The sequence below is a fragment of the Mastigoproctus giganteus genome, chromosome 5 (assembly GCF_048544385.1).
Source record: "Mastigoproctus giganteus isolate SK-2022 chromosome 5, ASM4854438v1, whole genome shotgun sequence".
Taxonomy (NCBI): Eukaryota; Metazoa; Arthropoda; class Arachnida; order Uropygi; family Thelyphonidae; genus Mastigoproctus; species Mastigoproctus giganteus.
Genome location: NC_143579.1, coordinates 23,685,353 through 23,712,646, shown reverse-complemented (window position 1 = coordinate 23,712,646; position 27,294 = coordinate 23,685,353).

Here is a 27,294-nt window from a genome sequence, read left to right as displayed (position 1 = left end):
CTTAGTCATTTTAACTATATTAATCACAATGTACAATCAAGATAGGTGCAATCAAATTCCCCAAGTTTACTTTTATAAATGAATTTTACGATTGACAGTTGTTAGCAATTGATTACCTTCATACAGCATAAAAAACTTTTAACCTACCAACAAATTTTTAAAGACTGACATTGTCTACGTCTCTAGCGACCTCTCCTGTCCATTCATATGAATAATATAAATACATATGTATAATCTACAGACGAAAAAAAATAAAGCGATGAACAAATGACATCAAAAATTACAACAATTAGCATTTATTCACATTATTATTATTATTATATGATTTCTCCCTGATTGAGGGTCCCACCCCGCAACGGATATTGCGACCACGTACACAGGGTGGTTGTTGTTATGTCTGGTGTTACTGTTGGGCGAGAAACTCTGACTATACTACAGGTGTTTAGGATTGCGACTTTCTAGAATTCCTTTTAGGTGTTCGCTGGGAGACCTATTGCTGCTAGGCTGTTATGTAGGGTCATTGGCACCATACTTGTGGTTGACACGATGATCGGGATTGTCGTTACTTGTTGCATATACCATATCTCTTTGATCTCCTGTCTTAAGTACGTGTACTTAGCATTACCATTAGTATGAGTAGAGGCATAGCATAGGATGCAAGAAAGCAAGCTTATGCAGCATCACCCAAAAAAAAAAAAAAAAAAACCCACTCCCATTTCACCCTCCGTTCGGTCGAAATACCTGCCCAGTTAATATTTAAATTTACTTAGGCTATCAACTTTCACAACAAGGGATGGAAGTCTGTTCCACAAACGAACTACCCGTTGGCTAAAGGCAAATTTCCGCACATCTATCCTGCATCTGTCTTTCCTGAATTTGAATTTATGCCTTCTCATGTGATTATTCTGAGCAACAGGAATAATCCCATCAGCATTGACCATGCTTAAACCATTCAAGGTTTTAAAGCTCCAGCAGCTCTACAACCTTCTTGAAATGAGACCTCCAGACCTGTATACAGTATTCAAGATGTGGTCTCACGATTGCCTTATACAAGAGACTAATCATCTATTTATCCCTGCTAGAAAAATTCCTGTATATCATTGACAAGACACCATGAGCTACTCTTGCAGCCCGTCTGCACTGCTCAGACAATTTCATATCTGCCTGCACAATTATCACGAGGTCCTTTTCATTCTGTACCAGTCAGTGTAGTACCACAGAGTTGATACGTTACTTTCGGGTTACTGTTTCGCATATGTAGAACTTTACATTTGTCAATGTTAAATTCCATTTGCCACCTCTCAGCCCATCTGCTCAACCTTTCCAGATCCTGTTGCAGCAGCATAGCGTCAGTAGTGTCCTTAACAACCCTGCCAACCTTTGTATCATCTGCAAACTTGGACATTATGCTTGATATACCATTATCAATATCATTTATAAATACAAAAAAAAAACATTGGACACAACACTGAAACATGAGGAACTCCACTAATAACACCAGTCCATGTTGAACAGTGTCCATTGATTACCACTCTCTACCCTCTCCTGCTCAACCATCCCTTTATCGATAGTAGCAATTTGCCTCCAATGCCACACAGCTCCAATATGTGCAGCAGTCTTTCATGTGCAACAGTATCAAAAGCCTTTCTAAGCTCCAAATATATGATATCAGAGTTATTCCCTGCATCCAGTTCTTTTGTTACTGTACCATAGTATCCAATCAAATAGTTCAGGCAAGACTTTCCCTTAACAAAACCATGCTGTGTCCGAGCTATAACTGAAGTCTTGTCTAGATGATCCTGCAGTGCTACTTTAACTAGTGCCTCTATTAATTTTCCTGGAACAGAAATTAAACTCAGAGGTCCATAATTACTTCTGTCAGTCTTTGATCCTCCATTGTGAATAGGGTCACATCTGCACATCTTCAGTCCATGGGTACCTCCCCTGAGTCCAAAGAAGCTCTCATAATTATGGTTAAGGGGTTTGCTTACTTTCTTTGCTGCCTCCTTTAATATAACTGGAGAGATCCCATCCACTCCGGGTGCCTTTTTTATATTTATCTTCAGCAATTTCTCCTCCACTTTCCTCACAGTTATTACAAAATCATCTAGCTCATTGCCAGAGTTTAATACACCTCTGGCATTCCCCTTCCTGAAAAACTCCTGATTTCTGAATGTAGATGCAAAATACTCATTTCGTTTGTTAGCCATATGAGCAGGATCATCAACAGTAAACCATTAATATCCAGAGGACCAATCTGATTCATCCCTTTCATTCTAGAGTTTACATGGGTAAAGAACTCTTTTTTTTGTTTTTCTTTGCATACTTTGCCAAGGATTTCTCATAATCTTCCTTTGCTTTTCTTAATCTCCCTTGTGACTTGGTTACAGACCAGCTTATATCTGTCATAGGCTTCCATGACAGATATTAATATATTCCCATTAATATATATGTATCCCATGCATTTTTCTTCTCTGCCATATGTCTCATTAGTTGCTTTGGATAACATTGTAACCTACGATAATACAGTGGGGACTTGACAAATATGAAGATTTATTATTAATAGGGATAATTTGAGATGATGAAAATAATAGTGAACCACTTTTAAAGGAAGGGGGGAATCTGCATCCTCCAAACTGCACAACGCTATTTTTAGTTACTGAGAGAATCTTAGCGTATGTAAAATCATCTTAAATATTTATTATACCTGTCTTAATTACTGATTCCTGTCCATTCTTTCATTGAACGTAAGTTATGTGGTTAGGCCAGACGAGAGGGGAGTATTTAGGGGGGGGGGTTCTCTACAGTACCGGGCTTGCGATTTTTCAAGGGGATCCGGCCGAAACCTTAAAATTATATTTTTTTAAGTAATTAAATTCATTTTTAATAATTTATGGACACATTCCTGATAGACTTGTTTTCGAATTGCTGATAGTTTCTGTCGCATTCTGAATAATTTCTTCAGTCTTTGCAGCTCTGTAACCTTTCAAGGTGGGGAGGAGTTAAGCTCGGTGGTCCTTCGAGAAAGCTTTGTCTTACACTGAGAGGAGTGGGCCTATGCTTTCGGGTCATAGCCATACAATCACGATTCGTGACCACTAATGTTGGAAGAAAGGAAGTGTGGGTCAGCAGCAGCTTGTTGACCAAGATCCTGACATGTGAGAACTCACCACTTTCTGTTATCACAGTTAGGAGCGAAACAGAAACTTAGCTGAAACGCAACACATTCCATTATCTCGTTAAAATTGATCGCGATGTTCCATAAGAAATATCACTTTCAATAGAACTTCGCTGATACTTGAATATCGATCACATATGATTAGACAACCAACTAGAACGATTTAATCATAGATTTTTGAAGTTGAGTTGCGATCAGAGCGAGGATTATTCTTCGATGGACGAGCGATCCTCTTTAAACTCTCTGTATACTGAGTGATTAGTTAATTTGCTTATCAGTAAGATTCAAACCAATTTGCTACTCTAATGTTAACGATCTAATTAATATAATTAAAATTTTGTTCTGTCCATAGGCCAAGGATGGTGGATCCTCGAAATCTTCGCTTGATCGCATTAGCTGAAGAAATTCTGTCTGCCGAGGAGATATGTTTAAATTCTTTAAGAAGCAGTGATCAATCCGCATACGAAGATACAGCAGAGAACATCCGAACTCTTTTGAATTTATGTCGCAAATGGAAAGAGGAAGATGATACTCCGGATAAAACAATTTTGAGAATTAGAAAAGTTCGAAACAGATTTATAGTGAATTGTCGTTCATTTGTAAATGTTATTCGATCTCTTGCCAAGGTTTGTTTCCTGAAGAATGTCCATGATATGAAACTCGCGCGAGACGTTCTGCTACTGATAAGGGAATCGGACAATATGAACTTTTCTATTTTCCAATTTATCCTATATCCCGAAATGGGAAGTCATATATTTTCATGGTCTGGAAGTGTTGACCCTAATAATAGAACCGTTCAAGAATCGCCTCTATTCTATTTCCTGCAAGCGGCCAATATTACAAAGCTAACGTTTGACGGTACACGGTTTGCTGAGTTGTTATATATGCTAGACCAAATCTTCTGTCCAGGTCACGTATCTGAAAGGAGATTACAACTGTTTCGTTACGGAGCTGACCTCTTCCATTGGTCTGAAGATATTCCTGATGACACAACTTCCTTCATCGCTTTGAATATGTACTTATTCATCCACGCTGCACTGAATGAAGAGGAAGACATTGCCCGTCTCCAAGGCCTTGTGAAATCTGTTCACTATGTACTTCGAGTTTCTCCTCAACTGTCATTGAGCATTTTACAAGGAGCCATCCACAACGTCATAGGCGTAGACGCTGTTAAGTTACGTCAATCGGATTTCTCTGCAATGCGGTTCCTCGACCTGACATTTCCCATTGTGCCTTTGCTGAAAGAACGTTGTATGAAGCCATCGAGGCTTACCCACCTTTGTAGACATTTCATAAGACAGCGTCTTTATGATAACTGGCAACTTCCAGATGGTATTCAGACCTTGGAACTTCCTGAATCCCTGAAACCATATCTCGACCTTCAATCAGACTAAGAATTTATCGACGTGTTCAAGAATGAATGACTGATTTGGTTTTCAACTTTGTGTTAAAGATACATTTTTATATTTTAAATTATAATGTATAATATTTTATAAATATTACACAAAGAATATTATACATAAACATTATATAACATGTAAAATCAGAATTGTTAAGAGATGCTTGACAATTAGAACCATTGATATTCAAATGTAAAAATATACAACTGAACATTAACATTATTCATTTAAAATATACAAAATTGTCATATTAGGACCACCCAAGGACGCTCTCATTTGCCAGTTTGTATTATGTCTCTAAAAAGTGTGTGTTCTCTGGTCGATTTGCATGTTTTCCTGGAGGAAAACCTGTGTTTCCGGGACCAAACCTGTTCACGCCTGAGACCGACTATCTCAGCGACAGTGATTTAAAATATACAGTTGATGTTGTTAACCTGGAACATATATAACATGTAAAATATAAAAATATAAATATTTTATTTTTATTTTATCGTTAATCACATCACCCATGAATAGATTTATAAACAAAATAAGCGAAATGATTTCAATTTCTGCAGAGTTCCTCAGGGCTCATCCTTTGGCTTTTTTTCTTTATTATGAATGATTTTAGCTAAATGTTCGACAACTGTTGGATTGGCTGACAAATGTATGCTGATGACTTCAAAATATACAATATGAATAAACAAATCTGAAGATAGTTTCTGTTGAAGTTCGCAGAAGGTATAACTACAGCGTTTATCAACTTGTTATTGTTGAGTTTTATCTCCAGAAAGAAACTCCATCGATTTCATTTCCAGTTCAATAATTTTGATTTAAATTCTGTGCATATTTACACAAGCCCATTTGTAGGTACCAGAAGTTCATAATGTTTAATTGAAGATACAGAAGTCTGCTATTGAAATATAGTAGACATCTGCATGTCTACCTGATCAAAGGTAGACATGCAGGTAGATCCTACTGATCAAAGGAACTTGTATTGGTTCTAAAAAGTAATTCTAAGAAAATAAATAGTTTTATCATGGAGTTTTTGAGTAGTTATTTTATAGAGCTCTGGATGAAATAGAATTTACACAATGCATGTTCACCACGGGGGTGAAAATATAAACAAAACAATAAACAATTATAGAGGCGGGTCGTGAACATCGGTTTGTACTAGAACCAAAAAATTTGTACTGGGGCTCCTAAATTCTTAATTTGGGTCTTGACATTTTGTCTCGAGTTGTTAATTAACTTGGTAAGTTGTGGTTTACGATTTTCAATGCTTTATTAAAAATGCTAAACTTCAACTGTGCTATTAAATAAATGTATTATTAAAAATAATAAAATTTATTTAATTTTTTAAATCATGATTCGAAGAACTGCATATCGACATGAATCTAACTATAAACTCAAATCTAAAACTTATAACTGATCTTATCATAGTTCTGAAACCAGGATTTGTCTGTACTTCGTTATGCTCCTAAAAACCAAATAACAACCCTATGCTCCTATCTAGTACTGTACACTCCATGCGTTACGTGACCTAAGGAGTTTACAGTACTAGATAAAACGTTTCGGTCTGAAATGGAAGATAATTACTTCAGAAGGAAACGAGAAGCAGTTTAACCGCACCTTAAAATATATCTTTTTGATAAAAACTCATAACAAACTTCAGTGGGCGAAGTCCGCATTGTGCAATAGGTGGAGATATTGCTGTTGACAGACACTTATCAAATCGAAACCAAAACCGAAAAACCACAGTAAAATTTAATTGCCTGTAAAGCTCCGGTTATATTCCTGTTATGAAGTCGAATAGCTAAGTGGGCGTTGCCATTTCTCGCCTACTACACTGGTGTGCAAAACTTAAGGACCAGTCAGGTTTACACCTGTAGCTTCTCATAGGAGTGGCCGGGATATGAGAAAAGCATACCAAAGGAACCCGTGAGGTACAGAAATGATGAAGGAAACAAACCGACACAACTGAAACAAAACGGTAGAGGGGACTTTATCAAAAATGGCAACATAGCACTGTCTGCCATGATACAGATGCATTACTGCCAAAGATGGAACAAAGGGAAGAGGTGGTCCTCAGTAAGAGATATGGCTACCCCTAATGTCGATGCAGGCTTTGCGCCGCCTGTCCATACTTAGAACAATGTTGTTGATAAATTCTTGCGGTAACATCGTCCATTCCTCTGTCAGCGTCATCTTCGGCTGGCGAACAATTTCTGGTGTGTGTGTGTGGATGTGCCGCTAGGCGTTTCCACAGAGCGTCCCATATGTGTTCGATGGGATTTAAATCGGTGGAACGCGCAGGCCAATTCATACGAACAATGTCCTCACTTTCCAAAAGCATATCAACAGCTACAATGCGATAGGGTGTGGCGTTATCATCCATAAATACGAATTCGGGGCCAATGGCACCTCGGAACAGAAGCATATGGAGAAGGATTACCTCAGTACAGTAGAGTGCATCGGTTACAGTACCGCCTTCCAGTATCTGGAGTTGTGTACGTCCATCCAAGATAACGTCTCTCCAGACGAGAACACCTAAACCGCGATCCCTTTCAGTGATGTTTGCGGGGTGATATCGTATGGCAGCCTCTCGCCAGATTAGCTGACGTACAAAATCGCTGCTGAGACCGAATCAACTCTCATCAGTAAAGAGTACCTTACCTCATTGCGCTGCTGTCCATCCTTCTGTTCGATGCAGCACTGTAAATGATGTCTCCGATGGGCAGGTGTTAAAGGGACACTGCGTACTGGCTGTCGGGCAAACAGTCTACCTTTGTGGAGTCGTCTGGCTACAGTAAACCGCGATATCCTGCGTCCTGTGCTCCTGTGGAGCTAGTTTGCAATGGATCCCGCTGTCTGGTGTCGGTCAGTCTTGGCCTATAGGAGTATATAGCGGTCATCATTGGGCGAACACTTCTCCTTCGAACAGCTGTACCTGTGGTTCTGAAGGCCGACCACGCACGTCAGACGATGCTATGGGCGATACCGAACTCTGCAGCCACACTCCTCGCACTTCGACCTTGTGCTTTTGTACGGATTTAATTCCACATTCTTGCACTTCTTCTATTGGAATGAACAGCAGCCTGGAAAACAAGATGCAGGAGATATCAGAGACTGCTGGGAGCCATTGCAGTACAAGTTAATGTACTGCATTAACTTAGGGTGGCTAAGAATAGGAACAGATGCATGTATACTGGCGTGTACACCAAGTCTAGGAATTTGGTAAATAAATTTGATGAATTTGAGGTGTTGGCAAAACATTAAAGATAGATATTATTGGGATATCAGAGACGTGGTGTCACATAGAAATAAGGAATGCAGAAATGGAATTTGGGGAGTACAATATGTACAGAAAGGATAGAAACACATAAAATCCAAGGAGTACAGCCAGTCGACATGGTAGGACAGTGCAGTTTCGAGTCAGTTTAGAATGACATAAGCACTGGGAAAGCAAATTTGACAGTAGGAGTGTATTATGGGACTAATGACTCTGATGAGTATAATAAATAACTGTACAGGGAAATAGAGAGGGCCAGTAAACCAAAGTGTCTTATAATGGGGGATTTTAATTTCCCAGATATTGACTGGAATTTACGGTTGGTCACTTACACACTAGTAAGGCTTTTGTGGATTTATTGGATAATTGTTTTCTACAGCAGCATGTTCGGAATGCAACCAGAGGGAGTAATACTCTTGATCTGATTATCAGTAGTGATTTTCATGCATTAAGAATCTCTAGATAAAGGAACCATTAGGTGGCAGTGATCGCAGTGTGCTGAAGTGAGATTTACTCAAAGAGGTAACTACCATCAGGGGTAAAGGGAAGGGTTTTTGTTTTCGTAAAGGCGACTACGAAGGTCTGAGACAGTATTTAAATTCTGTACGGTGGGACCAACTGAAGATTTTACGAACAGCAAATTCAAAATGGGTGGCATTCAAAGAAATAATCTTGGAAGCTACTAGGCTCTTCATACCAACTAAGAAATATTACTCAAAGTTTAGGCCTAAATTGATGTCAGATGAACTAATGAGACATATGGCAGAGAAGAAAAATGCATGGGATACATATTAACTAAGAGGTGACACAGAAGCCTATGATAGATATAAGCTGTCTGTAACAAAGTCACCAAGGAAGATAGGTAGGCATAGGCAGATTATCAGAAATCTTTGGCAAAGGAAGCAAAGAAAAACAGCAGAGTTCTTTACCTATGTAAACTCTAGAAGGAACGTGATGAATCTGATTGGACCACTTGATATCGATGGTTCAACTATTAATGATCCTGATAAGGTAGCTGACAAACCAAATGAGTATTTTGCATCTATATTCACACATGAGGAGTTATTCAGGGAGGGCAGGGGAATGCCAGAGGTGGATTAAACTCCGGCAGTGAGTAAGATGATTTTGTAATAACTGAGAGCAAAGTGGAGGAGAAATTGTTGAAGATAATCATAAGAAATGCCCCTGGGTGGTGTGTCCAGTTATATTAACCGGCAGTAAAGGAAGTTAGAAAACCGTTAGCCATAATTATGAGCGATTTCTTAGGCTCAGGGGAAGTACCCATGGACTGGAGATGTGCAAGTTAAACTTGAACATCTCTGTTAGTTTAACTTCTGGTACATTGAAATTAATGGAGGCACTGGTTAAAAAAGTACTGCATGATCACGTAGACGAGACGTCAGTTATAACTCGGACACAGCATGGGTTTGTTAAGGGGAAGTCTTGTCTGACCAGTTTGATTGGATACTATGATGCTGTCACAAAGGAACTGGATGCAGGGAATAATTTTCATATCCTATATTTTCACCTTAGAAAGGCTTTTGATACTGTTCACATGGAAGACTGCTGCACAAATTTGAGCAGTGTGACATTGGAGGCAAATTGCTGCTATGAATAAAGGGATGGTTCAGTGGGAGAAGACAGAGAGAGCTAATCAATGGACACTGTTCTTCGTAGACTAATGTTATTAGTGGATTCCCACAGGGGTCAGTGTTGGGTCCATTGTTGTTTTCTGTATTTATTAATGATATTGATGATGGTATATCAGACTTAACGTCCACGTTTGCAGACGATACAAAGGTCGGCAGGGTTGTTAATGATACTAATGACAGTACGCTGCTGCAACAGGATCTAGAAATGTTGAGCAGATGGGCTGAGAGGTGGCAACTGAAGTTTAACATTGGCAAATGAAAGATAGTGCATATGGGAAGCAATAACCCCAGAGTAATGTATCATGTCTGTGGCACTACGTTGACAGTGGTAGAGAATGAAAAGGACCTGGGGGTAATTGTGCAGGCAGATATGAAATTTTCTGAGCAGTGCAGACGGGCTGCAAGAGTAGCTCATGGTGTCTTGTCAATGATATACAAGAATTTTTCTAGCAGGGACAAGGAGGTGATTATCCACTTGTATCAGGCAATGGTCAGGCCACACCTTGAGTACCGTATACAGGCTGGAGGCCTCATTTTAAGAAGGATGTTGATATGCTGGAACGAGTACAGAGAAGGGCAACATGATTAGTGAATGGAACAAAGGGTTGCTCTTAAGAAGAACGGCTTAAGTTTTGTAGATTACAGTGTCTGGAGACTAGGCACTTGCGAGGTGATCTGATTGAGATGTATAAAATCTTGAATGGTTTGAGCATGCTCAATGGCGATGGGATTCTTCCTCTTGCTGAGAACAATCGCCTGAGAGGGCATATATTCAAATTGCTGAAAGGCAGTTGTAGGATTGATGTGCGAAGTTTGCTTTTATGCAGCGGATGGTTGATTTCTGGAACAAACTTCCATCTGTCTTTGTAGAAGTAGATAGCTTAAATAGATTCGAGGCAGAACTAGACAAACATTTAGAGCGAGTGAATGGGTGAAATGAGTAGGGTTTTTTTTTTTTTTTTTTTGGTTGATGTCATATAAGCTTGCTTTGTTGCATCATGTGCCTTTTCTAATGCTAATAATATACAGTACAATGTTAGATGGAGTAATTGTCTCTTGCCCTGTTACAGTTTTTTTTTTCATCCACGGTTTTGTCGTTTTCATGGCATGATGTTACCATTATATTACTCGAGTAATGTTCTACCTTTAAGGGAATATTGAAGAGTTCACATCGCGTTAGTTCTCTTGCACAGATCGGTACCTAAAATCCATCTAACGAACTTCAAATCTTCCGGAAATTTTCACTTGCTAACCGCATCACCACTTCTGTATAGCATTATATTCATCCGCCGTGTTCTCCGTCCAGGAACTATAGCTATCACAAAATTTTGCGATACTTTCCTGCGTATTTAAAAATGTATATAATTTAATTTAATAACTAACATTTAACATTTTTGTGGTACCGTTCTCTGTATTTAAAATGTAAATATTTGAATTCACTGACATAAGGCAGTGCTTATAGCAATCTTCCAATCAAGAACTTTTCTTGTAACTTTAATTTTAAAATAAAATATCGATTATTTAATAGGTTTTTCTTTGAAACAATTTTCTAAATTTCAATATACGTAATTTTGACTCTAGTGCTGTTTTTCATTCCACAATTCCAGTCGTAATGTAGAACTACTTTCTACAGAAGGAACGTCACTTCTGGAAGTACCTGGTAACTTCCGGAAATCTCTAGAAACTTCTGGAGACTTCCAGACTACCAGAAGTGACGTTCTGGACTTAAAACTTCCGGAAGGTACCGGTAGAGTTACGAGAAGTGCTCTCTACCGGTAGTAACAGGTAATAACTACTTGGGACATCTCAAAAAGCGCGCGCAAGAAATTGGGGTAAAATAGTAAACGTGCGATTAGTAGTAAGAAATATATTCATATAATTGTGCACAATATTAAGTAAAACAAAGGTAAGTACTTCTTTAATTGAAATTAATTTCATTAGTTTAAAAAAAGCATCTATTCTTAGCTTATAACATGTAACATTACAAAAAATAACTTCCTCAGATGATAAATATAGCCGATGGCTAAAAAAAGAAAAACCAATACAGAAAATATCCAAATAGATGTAGATATAGAAAGTTTAAAATGATCAGTCCTGTCAGAAAGTAAAAGAGAATATACAGTTCCCCCCCAACTTGGAATTACCTTCATGCACATAGAATGTAAACTCTATTTTCTATAAGGCGAAACGCTAAGATAAATATTTTTTAAGTAAATGTAAAAAATTTTTCTCGTTAATTATTTTTTAAAGGTTGTTTATTTACTTATTCATTTGGAGCTACAAACCTCGCACCTGGACAGCGGTATATGTATGCTAGGATTTTTTTGTTTATTTAACCTTTTGTTTTTTATCTTTATTAGCAAGATGTAAGTAATTTTACTTCATATAAAAATCTTGTTCTCTGAACTACTAATATATGCAAAGAATTTTATTTTTTGGAAAGCAGAAACGTTATTTCAAAAAAAAAAAAATTCAATTTGAAACTGAAATGCAGCACACAGGACGATATCCACATTATCCAATAGATGGCGCCAGATTATGCTTATCAGTAACGAAACCAAAACCAAATCGTGGATTAAAATTAAGCTGTCTAATGTTTCCTTCTTTGTTGTTTCTTTGCTTGATCAAAACAAATTTTTTTTTTTTGATCCAGCAAGGTGCTAATTGAGATCCTATCTTATTATCGCTGAATACCAGCGTATGCTTATCAGAAACGAAACTGACGCTCAACACCAGTAGGAAATTTAACTATATAACGTAAGTTATAAATCTTATAACCTAACATTTCCCATTTCACCCATATTAACACACCATACTTTTATGGTGTAATACTAAAATAAATAGTAATACCAAAACGTTACGCTAGATAATACAGTTATTACTGTACATACAGTTCAAATAACTGGAGAATTAGCATTAGTAGAGGCATATGATGCAAGTAAGCAAGCTTACCATCAGCCAAAAAAAAACCTTCCCATTTAATCCATCCATCCACTCCAAATGCTTGTCTAGTTCTGATAATGTTGTTATCGTCCACAAACTTGGATATAACCCTGATATACCTTCATCAATTTCATTGATAAATACAGAAAACACAATGGGCCCAACACCGTATCCTGGGGGATTACACAAATAACAATAGTCTGAAGAGCAGTGTCCATTGATTACCACTCGCTCTTCTCCCACTCAAACATCCTTTTATCCATAGCAGCAACTTGCCCTTAATGCCATACTGCTCCAACTTGTACAGTAGTCTTCCATGCGCAACAGTGTCAAAAGCTTTCTTGAAATCGAAGTATGTGATATCAAAATTATTTTTTGCATCCAGTTTCTTTGTGACCACATTATAGTATCCAATCATATTGGCTAGATAAGACCTTCCCATAAGAAACTTATGCTGTGTCTGAACTATAAATGCAGTTGTGTCTTGATGATCCTGCAGTGTTTCTTTAATCAGTCACTTCGTTGTTTTTCAACGGAACAGAAGTTACAGTCAATATACTGTTTGTATTGGCAATATAGTGCAACAAAGCAAAGCTTATGTGGCACTAGCAAGAAAAAAATATTTCTCCTAGAAATTTGATGAAACCTCCCTTGAATTAATTAAACTTATTCAAATTATTCACTTATGCAATATTAGGTGATAGTTAATTCAAAAAAATGCACGTCCATTCTGCAACCATGCCCCCATGCATGTTTCATCTGAGAAAGGGGAAGGATGCCATCACCATTTAGTTACTTAATGCATTTTAAAGCCTTGTACACTTCAGTTAAGTCACCACGTAGATGCACAGATTCTGTAGACTGCTCTTTACAAAATCCCAGTCTTGGTAACAATTTCCTTTTGGGCCCAAACTAGTATTGGTATTAGTAGTGACAATTGATGCAAGAAAAGAAGCTTATACAGCATCACCTCCCACCCAACCAAAAAAAAAAAAAACCCTTTCCCATTTCACCTATCCTTCTCCTCCAACAGTTTGTCTAGTTCTTTGAATTTAATTAAGTTCTCAACTACCACCACTTCAGATAGAAGTTTGTTCCAGCAATCGACCACCTGTTGGCTAAAGGCAAACTTCCGCATTTCTATTCTGCAACTGTTCTCCCTCAGTTTGAATTTATGTCTCCTCCTGCGCATAGCCTGATCTACAGGAAGAATCCCATCAGTATTGAGCTTGCTCCATTCATTAAAAGACTTAAATACATCAATTTGATTGCCCCACAAGTGCCTACTCTCCAGGCACTGCAATTTACAGAACTGAAGCCTTTCTTGGTAAGAGCAACTCTTTGTTCACCAATCTTATTTCCCTACTCTGTACCCACTCCAGCAGCCCTACATCCTTCCAAAAATGAGGCATACTGACCTGTGTGCATTACTCAATGTGGCCTGACCATTGCCTTATACAATGAACTAGTCACCTCCTTGTCTCTGCATATATTTGTATGTACTGTATTGACAAAACTGCATGTGCTGTCCTGGATGCCTGTGTGCAGTGCTCAGAGAATTTTGTGTCTGGGTGCACAATCGCTCGCAGGTCTTCATTTCCCGTTACACTGAGTGTAGCGCCTCCGTAGCCAGGTGGGAAGGAGCAGCAGTGCGTAGTACACGCTTCTTGATTAGACCGGGGTTCGAGCCCGTCACCACTAAATACGGAGGATGCGGAAAGGTCACGAAATGACCACCACATATCCCGGAGCAATATGGCCTTAGTTGCTAAAGCTCCTAAAAACCAAATAACAAACAAACAAACACTGAGTGTAGTGGAAATCCCAGATTAACATATCACACAGTTGGGTAGCAGTACTTTTGCATTTGTCAATGTTAAACTCATTTGCCATTTCTCAGCCCAACTGCTTAGTTTTCCTAGATCCTGTTGCAGCAGCATACCATCATTACTGTCATTAACCATCCTGCAAACCTTTGTGTCATCTGCAAACTTGCATATTAAGCCTAATATACCTTCATCAATATCATTAATAAATGCACAAAATGACAATCGGCCCAACACTGAACCCCGGGATGCTCTATGGATAACATTAGTCCATGAAGAGCAGTCTATTTTTAACAACTGTCTTTTTCCACAAAACCATCCATTTATCCACAATTGATGACAAGACATCATAGGATTCTGTCTTGCTGTTAGAGCCTAAGTGTGATTAGGTCTGGTTGATGTAGCCTTCATGCGACTTTCGCCAGCTCTTCTTGTAATGTTCCTATCTCCTGAAATTGCTTCCATAGTGCTGAGACTACACTGCATGACACATTAAGCCAGTGTGGCACCTGCACCTGCCTGGCTTAAAGTCATCCAATGGTCTGCCATCTAAAAGAATCACCTAAACGACAATGATTTGCCATCTTGATACAGATCTAGCTGTTCCACAGAGAAAACCAAAAATCGGGAATGAAGTGATGTAGTTGTAAACTTTTTATAGTTATGAATACTTTGCATAATGTGCAGCTCTGAAAGGTGGTAGATCGATTTCTATTGGATACTTTGAATTTGTATGCCAGGATGCCTATTATATCAAATATTTGTTTTCGCTGTTACTTTTCACAATAAAATATTCGTGAAAAATATTTAGTTCTGTTAAATTTGTTAAGCTGTAAATAATGGTATAATTACATCTTTGCATTCATTGGAAAAGTTTCTGTATATCATTGACAGAAGTTTAGCAGTTTATTCTCACCATTCAAAGAATTTTTTGTCTGTCTGTACTATTACTCCCTACATTTTTTTTCATGCTCTTATTACTTTGAGTTTGATACCACCCAGTTGGTGTTATTTTGGGAATAGTGCTAGCCCTATTCAGTATCTTGCATTCATCACCATTAAAACTCACTTGCCATTTTGTAGCCTATCTTCTGAGTTTTTCTAGATCCTTTTGAGGTACCATACCCTGATTACTATTATTAACCACTGTGCTCATGTTTGTATTCTCAGAAAACTTGTATATCACACTTGAAACACGTTTCTTCCATAATCTTGACCACCTGTTCTTTTTCTCTTCACTGTAGTTATAATGGTGGAAAAAACAAAACATAACAATCTTTGCTATTATGTGCAAAAATCGATTGAATTTCTGCACAATACATTATTAAAAGCAAAATGTCATGTTAAAGATTGGTTTGTTATAATAATTATTCCTTAAGAAGAATTTAACATAGTTAATTATTTTTTTATTCTCCATTGTGAAAGTATTTTTTTATCTGAAGCACACTCATTGATATTCTGATAGCATTTACTGTGATCAGTTGTTAGTATTAATATTCATTGAAATGTGCTACATCAAAGCTGCTCCACCACTTGGTATGCCTTGCTAAATCCTGAAAATATTAAAATCTGGCATATCTCAATCTCCAAGAGTTCTGGGTTTTAAAGAATTTACTGTACTCAGATTTCAGTAAAGCCTTTGATACTGTATCGCCTATGACTGTGGGTATAAATTAGAATATTGTGGCATTAGTGTCAAGTTATTACTTTGGATAAAGGGATGATTGTGTGGCTAGTAATAACCACAAAGTGGTTATTACTAGCACTTCTCTTCATAGACTGTGATCAGTGGGATTTCACAAGGGGTCGGTGTTGGGCCCTTGTTTTTAATTTTTATTAATAACATTGATATTGAGGTTTGCTGATGATACATTACATCAAGAGGATCTAGACAGTCTAAGCAGCTGATCTAGAAAAAGGCACTTAAGGATTAACGTTGGTGAATGCTGTCATTACTGTACTCACAGTATGCGATACTGTAGTAGTAGTGGCATGTGATGCAAGAAAGCAAGTGTAGAAGCTTATGCAGCATCAGCCAAAAAAAAAAAAAAAAAATTACAAAACAATTCTCACTAAATGTTTGTCCAGTTCCTCCTTAAATTTATTTAACCTATCAACTTCCACAAGACAGATGGAAGTTTGTTCCAGCAATTAACTGCCCGCTGGCTAAAGGCAAATTTCCGCACATCTATTTTACATCTGTCTTTCCTCAATTTGAATTTATGCCCTCTTAGGGTCGTCTGAACAAGTGGAAGAATCCCATCAGAATTCAGCATGCTCAACTCATTCAAGGCCTTATACGCCTCAATCAGATCACCTCACAGGTGCCTAGTCTCCAGACGCTGCAGTTTGCAGAACTTAAGCCTCTCTTCGTAAGAGAATCCCTTCATCCCCTCACCAATCTTGTTGCCCTTCTCTGTATACACTCAAGCAAATCTACATCCTTCCTAAAATGAGACCTCCAGACCTGTACTCAGTACTCAAGGTTTGGCCTGACCATTGCCTTATACAGAGGGACAATCACCTCATTTTCCCTCCTAGCAAAATTCCTGTATATCATTGACAAAACCCCATGACCTGCCCTGGCAGCTTGTCTGCATTGCTCAGAAAACTTCATATGTGACTGCACAATTACTCCCAGGTCTTTTTCATTTCCTACCATCTTAAGTGTAGTACCACACAGTTGGTATGTTTCTTTGGGGTTACTTCTACCCATATGCAGTACTTTGCATTTGTCAATGTTAAACTTCAGTTGCCACTTCTCAGGCCATCTACCCTAGATCCTGTTGCAGTAGCACACTGACATTACTCTCATTAACAACCCTTCCAACCTTTGTATCATCTGTAAACTTCGACATTAAGCCTGATATACCTTCATCAATATCATTGATAAATATACAAAACAACGGTGGACCCAACACTGAATCCTGTGGGAATCCACTAATAACATTAGTCCACGAAGAGCAGCACCCATTGATTACCACCCTCTGTCTTCTCCCACTCAACCATCCTTTTATCTATTGTAGCAACTTACCCTTAATACCATTCTGCTCCAATTTGTACAGTAGTCTTCCATGCACAACAGTGTCAAAAGCTTTCCTGAAATCCAAGTATATGATATCAAAATAATTTTTTCCATCCAGTTCCTTTGTAACCACATCATAATATCCTATCAAATTTGTCAGACAAGACTTTCCCTTAACAAACCCATGCTGTGTCTGAATTATTGCTGCAGTCTTGTCTAGATGATCCTACAATGCATTTTTAACCAGTGACTGCATTAGTTTACCCGGAACAGAAGTTAAACTAACTGGTCTGTAATTACTCGTGTCAGTAATGACATTATGCTACTGCAACAGGATCTAGATAAGTTGAGAATATGAGCTGAGTGGTGGCAAATGAAGTTTAACACTGACAAATGTAAAGTACTACATATGGGAAGCAGTAACCCCAGAGTAACGTATCAACTCTGTGGTACTACACTGACAGTGGTAGAGAATGAAAAGAACCTGGGGGTAATTGTGCAGGCAGATATGAAGTTTTCTGAGCAGTGCAGATGGTCTGAAAGAGTAGCTCATGGTGTCTTGTCTAAGATATACAGGAATTTTTCTAGCAGAGATAAGGTGGTGATTATCCCCTTGTATAAAGCGATGGTCAGGCCACACCTTGAGTACTGTATACAGGTCTGAAGGCCTCATTTTAAGAAGGATGTAGAGCTGTTGGAACGAGTACACAGAAGGGCAACAAGATTAGTGAATGGAAGAAAGGGTTGCTCTTACGAAGAAAGGCTTAAGTTTTGCAGATTACAGTGATTGGAGACTAGGCACCTGCAAGGTGATCTGATTGAGGTGTATAAAGCCTTGAATGGTTTGAGCATGCTCAATGCTGATGGGATTCTTACTCTTGCTCAGAATAATCACCTGAGAGGGCATAAATTGAAATTGAGGAAAGACAGTTGTAGGATAGATGTGTGGAAATATGCCTTTAGCCAGCGGGTAGTTGATTGGTGGAACAGACTTCCATCTTTTGTTGTGGAAGTTGATAGCCTAAATAAATTTAAGGCTGAGCTGGACAGGTATTTTGAATGAATGGAGGGGTGAAGTGGGAGCGGGTTTTTTTTTTTTTTTTTTTTTGGTTGATGCTATGTGGGCTTGCTTTCTTGTACCATATGCCTCTGCTAATACTAATATCTGGTAAAATTTTAATGCCAGTTCAAAAAAAAATCAATCTTCAGAAAATGTTTGTGCTTATGGATTTTTGGGCTCCTTTTGGAGGATGGACTCTTATTAGGTGTAAGTTTAGGAAAATTGGATTATAAATATTACACTTCCGTATTAAATGATAAACTTAACTAATGCTACCTCCAAGCCTTTCTGATGCTTTCTCTTACTCTCCCTCCCTACTGTTTGTAATGAACGTCTGCATCATTAGCACTAGCATTAATAGAGGTGTATGATGCAGGAGAGCGGGCTTGTGCATCATTAGCCAGAAAAAGAAGGAAGAAACTTCCCATTTCACTCATCTATTTGTTTTGGGGGTTTGTCCAGTTCTTCCTCCAAGTTGTTTAAGCTATCAACTTCCACAATATGGAGGTTGATAGCTTAAATATTTGGAAGTGGTTTGTTCCAGCGGTCAGCCGCCTGCTGGCTGGAGGCACATATCTATTCAACAACTGTATTTCCTCAATTTATTTTTGAGTACCTTTATTCTGCTAAGACTTTACTTTCTCTCTCTCTCTCTCTCTCTCTCTCTCTCTCTCTCTCTCTCTCTCTCTCTCTTGCTTACTTGCTTGCTTTCTCTTGTAATTTATCCATACAGATTGAATATTACAGGCTGATGCAAGAATTTTGAGTTTTTCTATGTACTATGGTTCTTGTTTTTCTCATTTTATTGATGTACAGATTAAATATATAAAGAATCAAATCTTGAAACAATTACCTTAGGAAAAAATCAATAGCACATTATTTGCATGTCCCTTATTCTATTCAATGCAATTTTTATCAGTTCATCACAATATTGCTGGTTGGAGGAGTGAATTTATCATAAGATACATTTTACATAATAACGTTGCCTACAGTTTAAGAAACTTTAGTAATAAATAGGGTGATCTGATTGAGGTGTATAAAACCTTGAATGGTTTGATCATGCTCAATGCTGATGGGATTCTTCCTCTTGCTCAGAATAATTGCCTGAGAGGGCATAAATTCAAATTGAGGAAAGAAAGTTGTAGGATGGAAGTTTGCCTTTGACCAGCGGGTGGTTGATTGCTGAAACAAGCTTCCATCTGTCGTTGTGGCGGTTGATAGCTTGAATAGATTCAGGGCAGAGCTCGACAGACATTTGGAGCGAGTGAATGGGTAGGGTGAGGGTTTTTTTTTTTTTTTTTTCTGGCCGATGCTATATAAGGTTGCTTTCTCGCATCATATGCCTTTGCTAATGCTAATAGTTGTGTAGAGAAATAGAATGGGCCGATAAATCAGAATGTCTTGTAATGGAGGATTTTAACTTTCCAGATATTGACTGGAACTTGTGGTTGGTCACTCGCATGTGCTAGCAAGGCTTTTGTCAATTTATTGGAGGATTGTTTTCTACAGCAACATGTTCGAGGTGCAAATAGAGAGAGTAATATACTTGATCTGATTATCAGGCGTGATTATTCATGCATTAAGAATTTTACAGAAAAAGGAACCACTGGGTGACAGTTATCACAGTGATGTGGGATTTACTTAAAGATGTGTCACCTCTGTAGCCAGGAGCAGCAGTGCATAGTGCCCGCTTCTTGATTAGACTGGAGTTCGAGCCCATGACCACCAAATACGGAGGATATGGAAAAGTCAGAGAATGACCACCCCGGCATATCCCCGGAGCAATATGTCCTTAGTTGCTAATGCTCCTAAAAACCAAATAATCACCACTTAAAGATGTAACTACCATCAAGGGTAAAGGGAAGGGTTTTTGCTTTCGTAAAAGTGACTACAGAGATCTCAGACAGTTTTTAAATTCTCTACAATGGGATCAACTGATTATGTTACCAATTATGATGGGAAGCCTTCAGGGATGTAATCTTGGAGGCTACTAGGCTTTTTAGAACCCTGGGGGCTCACATCTGGTGAGTATTGGCTTGGCACACCCAGGGTCCTGACCTTGGTGATTCCCTTCTACTTTTGACTCTCTCTGGCTGTCTCTTCAGGGTAACTCGGGAATTTTTTTTTTTTCCCTGGAGCAGCATAAGCCTCAGGCTTCCTTGCACCATATGGCTATTAATAATAATAATACCAACTAAGAAATGCTGTTCAAGGTTCGGGCCTAAATGGATGTCAGATTATTATTATTATTATTAGCAGCTATATGGTGCAAGGAAGCCTGAGGCTTATTCTCCATCAGCCAAAAAAAAAAAATTTCTGAACTGCACACACACACACACAGAGACAAGAGAGAGAGAGAGAGTCAGTCAGTCAGTCACCAAGGAAGAGAAGAATGATGATATCCAGCTCAGGACTCTGGGTGTGCCAAGCTCATACTCCCCAGATGAATTAATGAGGCTCATGGCAGAAAAGAAAAATGCACGGGATGCATATAAATTATCAGGCGACACTGAAGCCTATGGCAGATATAAGCTAGTGTGTAATCAAGTTACAAAGGAGGTTAGGCAGGCAAAGTCAGATTACGAGAAATATTTGGCAAAGGATGCAAAGAAAAACAGCAAAGAGTTCTTTACTTATGTAAACCCTAGAAGGAAGGAGATGAATCAGATTTGTCCACTTAACATAGATGGTTTGACTATTGATGATACTGCTCAAGTAGCTGATAAAGTGAATAAGTATTTTGCACTACATTCACACATGAGGAGTTATTCAAGGAGGGGAATGCCAGAAGTTTATCAAACTCTGATAGGGAGCTATGTTATTTTGTAATAATTGAGAGCAAAGTGGAGGAGAAGTTGCTGAAGTTAAACATAAAAATTGTACCTGGGGCAGATGGAATCTATCCAGTTACTGCTGTGGATAAAGGGATGGTTGAGTGGGAGAAGACACGAGAGTGGTTTTCAATGGGCATTGCTTTTTGTGGACTAATGGTATTATTGTATTCCTCCAAGATTCAGTGCTGGGCACATTGTTGCTTTCAATATTTGTTAATGATGTTAGTGAAGGTATATCAGACTTAATATGTAAGTTTTCAGGTGATGCAAAGGTTGGCAGAGTAATCATGATAAGCTACTGCATGAATATCTAAAAAAATTATTCTAGTCGGTGGAGAAGACTTGGCAGCTGAACTTTAACGTTGATATATGCAAGGGACTGTATCCGAGTAGCAGTAATCTCAGATTAAATTAACTACTACACTCAGCACAGCAGAAAATGAAAACACCCTGGGGTAATTGTGCAGTCAGAATACAAGTTCTAAATTCTCTGAGTAGTTCAGGTAGGTGTGGACTGCTCATGTGGTTTTTGTTAGTGATATGTAGGAACTTTGCTACCAGAGATAAGGAGCTGATTAGCCCTTTGTACAAAGCTGTTCTTAGGTTGCATCTTGAGTACTGTATACAGATTTGGAAGCTTAGTTTTAGGAATGATGTAAGTCTGTTGGAATGGGTGCAGAGAATGGCAACAAGATTAGTGAATGGAACAAAAGGCTACACTTATGAAGAAAGACTTCAGTTCTGTAAATTGCAGAGTCTGGAGACTTAAAGGATATCTGATTAAGGTGTTCAAGGCCTTAAGTGGATTGAGTAAGCTCAGTGTTAATGGTATTCTTCCTCTTACTGAGACCACACGAGGGCACATACTTTCAAATTGAAGACATTGGAGGATAAATGTGATAGGTTACCTTCAACCATCAGATAGTTGAATGTTTGAATAAACTTCCATCTGTTGTTGTGAATGTGGGTAGTTTGACTAAATTCAAGGCTAGTAGTTTTTTTGTTTCTTTTTTTTTGCTGATGCTCTATAAGCTTCCTTTCTTGCACACCTAATGTTCAGTGCTGAGCCCATCGTTGTTTTCTGTATTTATTAATGATAATTAGCATTAGCATTGCTTTCTTGCATATGATGCAAGAAAGCAAGCTTATGCAACATCAGCCAAAAAAAAAATAAAAAACTACTTCCATTTCACCCCACCATTCGTTCGAAATACCTGTCCAGCTGAGCCTTAAATTTATTTAGGCTATCAACTTCTTTCCACAACAAGGGAAGGAAGTCTGTTCCACCAACCAACTACCCGCTGGCTAAAGGCAAATTTCCGCACATCTATCCTACATCTGTCTTTCCTAAATTTGAATTTATGCCCTCTCAGGTGATTATTCTGAGCAAGAGGAAGAATCCCATCGGCATTGAGCATGCTCAAACTATTCAAGGCCTTATACACCTCTGTCAGATCACCTCGCTGGTGCCTAGTCTCCAGACTCTGTAATTTGCAAAACTTAAGCCTTTCTTCATAAGAGCAACCCTTTGTTCCATTCACTAATCTTGTTGCCCTTCTCTGTACTCGTTCCAGCAGCTCTACATCCTTCTTGAAATGAGGCCTCCAGACCTGTATACAGTACTCAAGGTGTGGCCTGACCATTGCCTTATACAAGGGAATAATCACCTCCCTATCCCTGCTAGAAAACTTCCTCTATATCATTAACAAGACACCATGAGCTACTCTTGCAGCTCGTCTGTACTGCTCAGAGAACTTCATATCTCCCTGCACAATTACCCCCAGGTCCTTTTCATTCTCTACCACTGTCGGTGCAGTACCGCAGAGTTCATATGTTGCTCTGGGGTTACTGTTTCCCATATGTAGTACTTTACATTTGTCAATGTTAAACTTCATTTGCCACCTCTCAGCCCATCTGGGGTTGGTGGGGGGAGCAGGGGGTGCTCTTGTCAAGAAAGGCTTAAGTTCTGCAAATTTCAGTGCCTGGAGAGTAGGCACCTGCAAGGTGATCTGATTGAGGTGTATAAGGCCTTGAATGGGTTGAGCACGCTGAATGCTGATGGGATTCTTCCTCTTACTCAGATTAAGAACCTGAGGGGGCACAGTTTCAAATTGAGGAAAGACAGTTGTAGAATAGATGTGTGGAAATTTGCCTTTAGCCAGTGGGTAGTTGATTGGTGCAACAGACTTCCATCTTTTGTTGTGTAAGTTGATAGCCTAAATAAATTTAAGGCTGAGCCGGACAGGCATTTGGTGGAATGAATGGAGGGGTGAAATGGGAGAGGTTTTTTTTTTTTTTTTTTTTGGCTGTTGCTGCATAAGCTTGCTTTCTTGCATCGTATGCCTCTACTAATGCTAATGATTGCTTATTTATTTTTACTAATGTATGAACCATGGATTTGAGGAACTTATATTGGTTCTTGTCACATTATGGCTCAGTCAGCCTTGGGTTGCATGGTTTCCACCTCCTGTAAAGTTGGGTTTTTTGTCTAGCAGAACAGGCAAAAGGACAACAAAATTCATTCACAATACTGATGCCTCATAGTCTTAAAAAAAAACAGCACTCCTGCACACAGTCCCCAAAATTCTTAAGACGTCACTGAACTTTATACTTTTCTCACTTTGAAGTTTGCAACGTATCCATTTGTTTGCTGTAATTCAGTATGGCATGATGTACAAATACATTACATTATGGTTCGAAATGCAGGGATTTTTTTTTTTTTTAAAGGTTTCCTGAAATTGCTTAATGTTGCCAATATTCTGGTTTTCAAAAACTAATGTCTGGTGTTCGTTTTATACTTTTGACTGGTGCACTTTATTCAGTTTTTATAACTTATGTTTTAACTCACTGCCAGCAACTGGCATCTTGTGCAGACCATGAAATTGCCACCTCACCAAATTCCAAGGGTAGATGTAGGCTGAGTTTTTTTTTTTTTTTTGAGATCCTAGGAAACCACCTAGGGTCTCAAAAAAAGGCAGCCTACATCTACCTAAAAAAACTGCCTAGTCTACCTATATGGATGGGCTGTCCACTAGTAGTCTGTGCATTATATCCAGTGAGATTCCCAGAAGATAGAATAATGTTTTAAAACTGTGGTTTTTAAGATTGCCTCCAGTAGTTGCAGATGAAAACATAACTGGTGTTAATTATTTCTTCATTTCAAGTAGATCACTATTTGTTCTCCACGATATATTATGGCATAAGTATAAAAAATAACTGTGAATGTAAATCATATGAATATATTAATAAACTACTAGAGGGTCATATCAGCTTTTATTTATATTTTATTTTGTTGAAAATGAAGAAGTGTATTATTATTATTATTATTAATGAAATCTCATTGTGCAAAAATTAATTTATTAAAAGTTTTCAGATAAACATTTTTATTTGTTATGTTTTTGTGTGTGTGTGTGTCTTTTTTATTTTTTTTTATTTTACCCTATATTGCTTTATACTTTCTCCTAAAATTTTAAAAGAGAAAAAAAAAATTTCTCCTCAAAATAATTTTTGATGGGGAAAAAAAAAAAAAACAATAAAAATAAGTGGGTTGACTTCAAAAAAGTTTTAATTTCTTAACCTGTAAAGTTAGCAAGTAATGTATATGTTGCATATAACTACTGTAATCACATGGTGAGGTTAAGTTTACAAAATTACCAGTGTTGTAGGCAAAATTACCATTCCAAAAGTCAGGAGCCCATGATTAGTTTGATGTGGTTATTAATGATGATGTATCACTATTGTTGGCAAATAATGCAATAAAGCAAGTTTATGCAGCATCAGCAAAAAAAGTAATAAAATAAATAAATAAAAATAATAAAATAAATAAAAAAACAAACAAAAAAAAAACCTTCCCACGTCATTTGTGGAATGCAAGAGTGGTCCAGAACTTTAATTTCCCTTATGGTTGCAGGCCTAAACTACAATGCCTTATTTATGTAGTCTGGGTCCCTGGTATGCATATTTTAAGGAGCTCTAAAAATAAGATTTCAAGGTTGCATGGCTTGCCCTACCCTACTATGCAAATTAGGTAAGTGTCCAGGAAGATCAGCTTTTATGAGTGGCACAAAATGTAAATACTAAAATAGCTAATGTAAATAAAAATAAGAAAACTTACTAGGACTGTACATCTTAAGGCCTCACCTAGGGTTCAGAATACCCTCACACTGACCTTGTGTGTGGTGCCTCCGTAGCCAGGTGTGCAGGAGCAGCAGTGCGTAGCACACGCTTCTTGATTAGACCAGGGTTTGAGCCCGTGACCACCAAAATATGGAGGATGCAGAAAGGTCAGGGAATGACCACCACATATCCCCGGAGCAATTATGGCCTTAGTTGCTAATGCTCCTAAAAAAAAAAACAAAATAACAAACTGACCTTGTATGAAGACCCTTGACTAACAGTAATTGCATTTATTTGGAAACCCCCCCACTCACCCTGGTGCCTCTGTAGCCAGGTGGGCAGGAGCAGCAGTGGCTAGCACACGCTTCTTGATTAGACCGAGGTTCGAGCCCGTGACCACTAACTACGGAGGATGCGGAAAGATCAGGAAATGACCACCGCATATTCCTGGAGCAATATGGCCTTAGTTGCTAATACTCCTAAAAACCAAATAACAAACAAACAAACAAACCCCCCCACCCTTTTAGCCTCAGAGAAATTATGCCATACATCCTGGTTAAACCAGCTTTTCTAAAATATTTAGTACTAGGGTATGCTCAAAGTGAAGTGGGGATACAAATTTACAGCCATGATTTACTAGTTAATAATTACATGTTTAATGCAACCCTAGGGGCTCATATCTGATGAGTATGGGCTTGACACACCCAGGGTCCTGAGTTGGATATCATCTTTTTTAGTGATATTTTTTCTCTCTCTCTCTCTCTCTCTCTCTCTCAGGGGTAGCTCGGAAATTTTTTTTGGCTGGTGCAGCATAAGCCTCAGACTTCCTTGCACTATATGGCAGTAATAATAATAATAATAATCTGCTCAACCTTTCGAGATCCTGTTGCAGCAGCATAGCATCAGTAGTGTCCTTAACAACCCTGCCAACCTTTGTATCGTCTGCAAACTTGGACATTAAGCTTGATATACTATCAATATCATTTATAAATACAGAAAACAACAACGGACCCAACACTGAACCCTGAGGGTTCGGTGTTGGGTCCGTTATTGTTTTCTGTATTTATATATATTATGTATAATATATTCTGTATATATTATGCAGCAAACTCAAGTAAAGGACATTCTTATCAAAACTATAGAACTAAAATGGTCTTGGGCAGGACACATAGCTCGAAGACATGATGACAGATGGACTAAGAAAAACCACTGAATGGTACCGAAGAGGAGCTGGAAGACATCGATGGAGAAGGAGAGATGAAATTCACGAGTTTGTGGGTAGTAAATGGATGGCCATTGCACAAAACAGAAAACTGGAAAGTTACTGGAGAGGCCTTCATCCTGTAGTGGATTGAAAATGGCTGATCATGCTACTACTAATAATAATAATAAATTAAATTACTGTTATTTTAAATTACCTATGTACATATTAGTTTGTATTTGATTCTCGTATTCTTACGTATTAAGAATACGTAAGAATACGAGAATTACGTTTGAATTCTCGTATTAAAGTATTCTTATATTTACAGGTCAGGTGATGGATCCAGTTGAATCTCACTTAACTCAGCTTGCTAATGAAATTTCAGCTGCAGAGTTGAATTTAAGGAATTCGCTACAAATTAATGATCAACTTAAAGTCAACATCACAACGTTATTCAGTATATGTCATAAATGGATACGAGAGACAGCAAATGTAAGATACAGTTACATTAGTTATGTGGAAGGTAGATCCATTCTGAAGGAGTTAGATGTTAAAAAGGCAATTTATTTAATAGCAAAGGTATGTTTCCTTAAAAACCTTGATGATATGACTTTCGTAGGTCATGTGCTCTTACTTGTGAAGGAAGTAGAAGACTTAGACAATGATAACTCTTTTTTCCAGTCAATCCTGTTCCCTGAAAGATTTAGCAATATTTTTTCTTGGGAGGAAAATAATGTCGGTGCTGCAGTTGGGCAGAATTCTCCTGTGTCCTATTTCTTAGAGGTAGC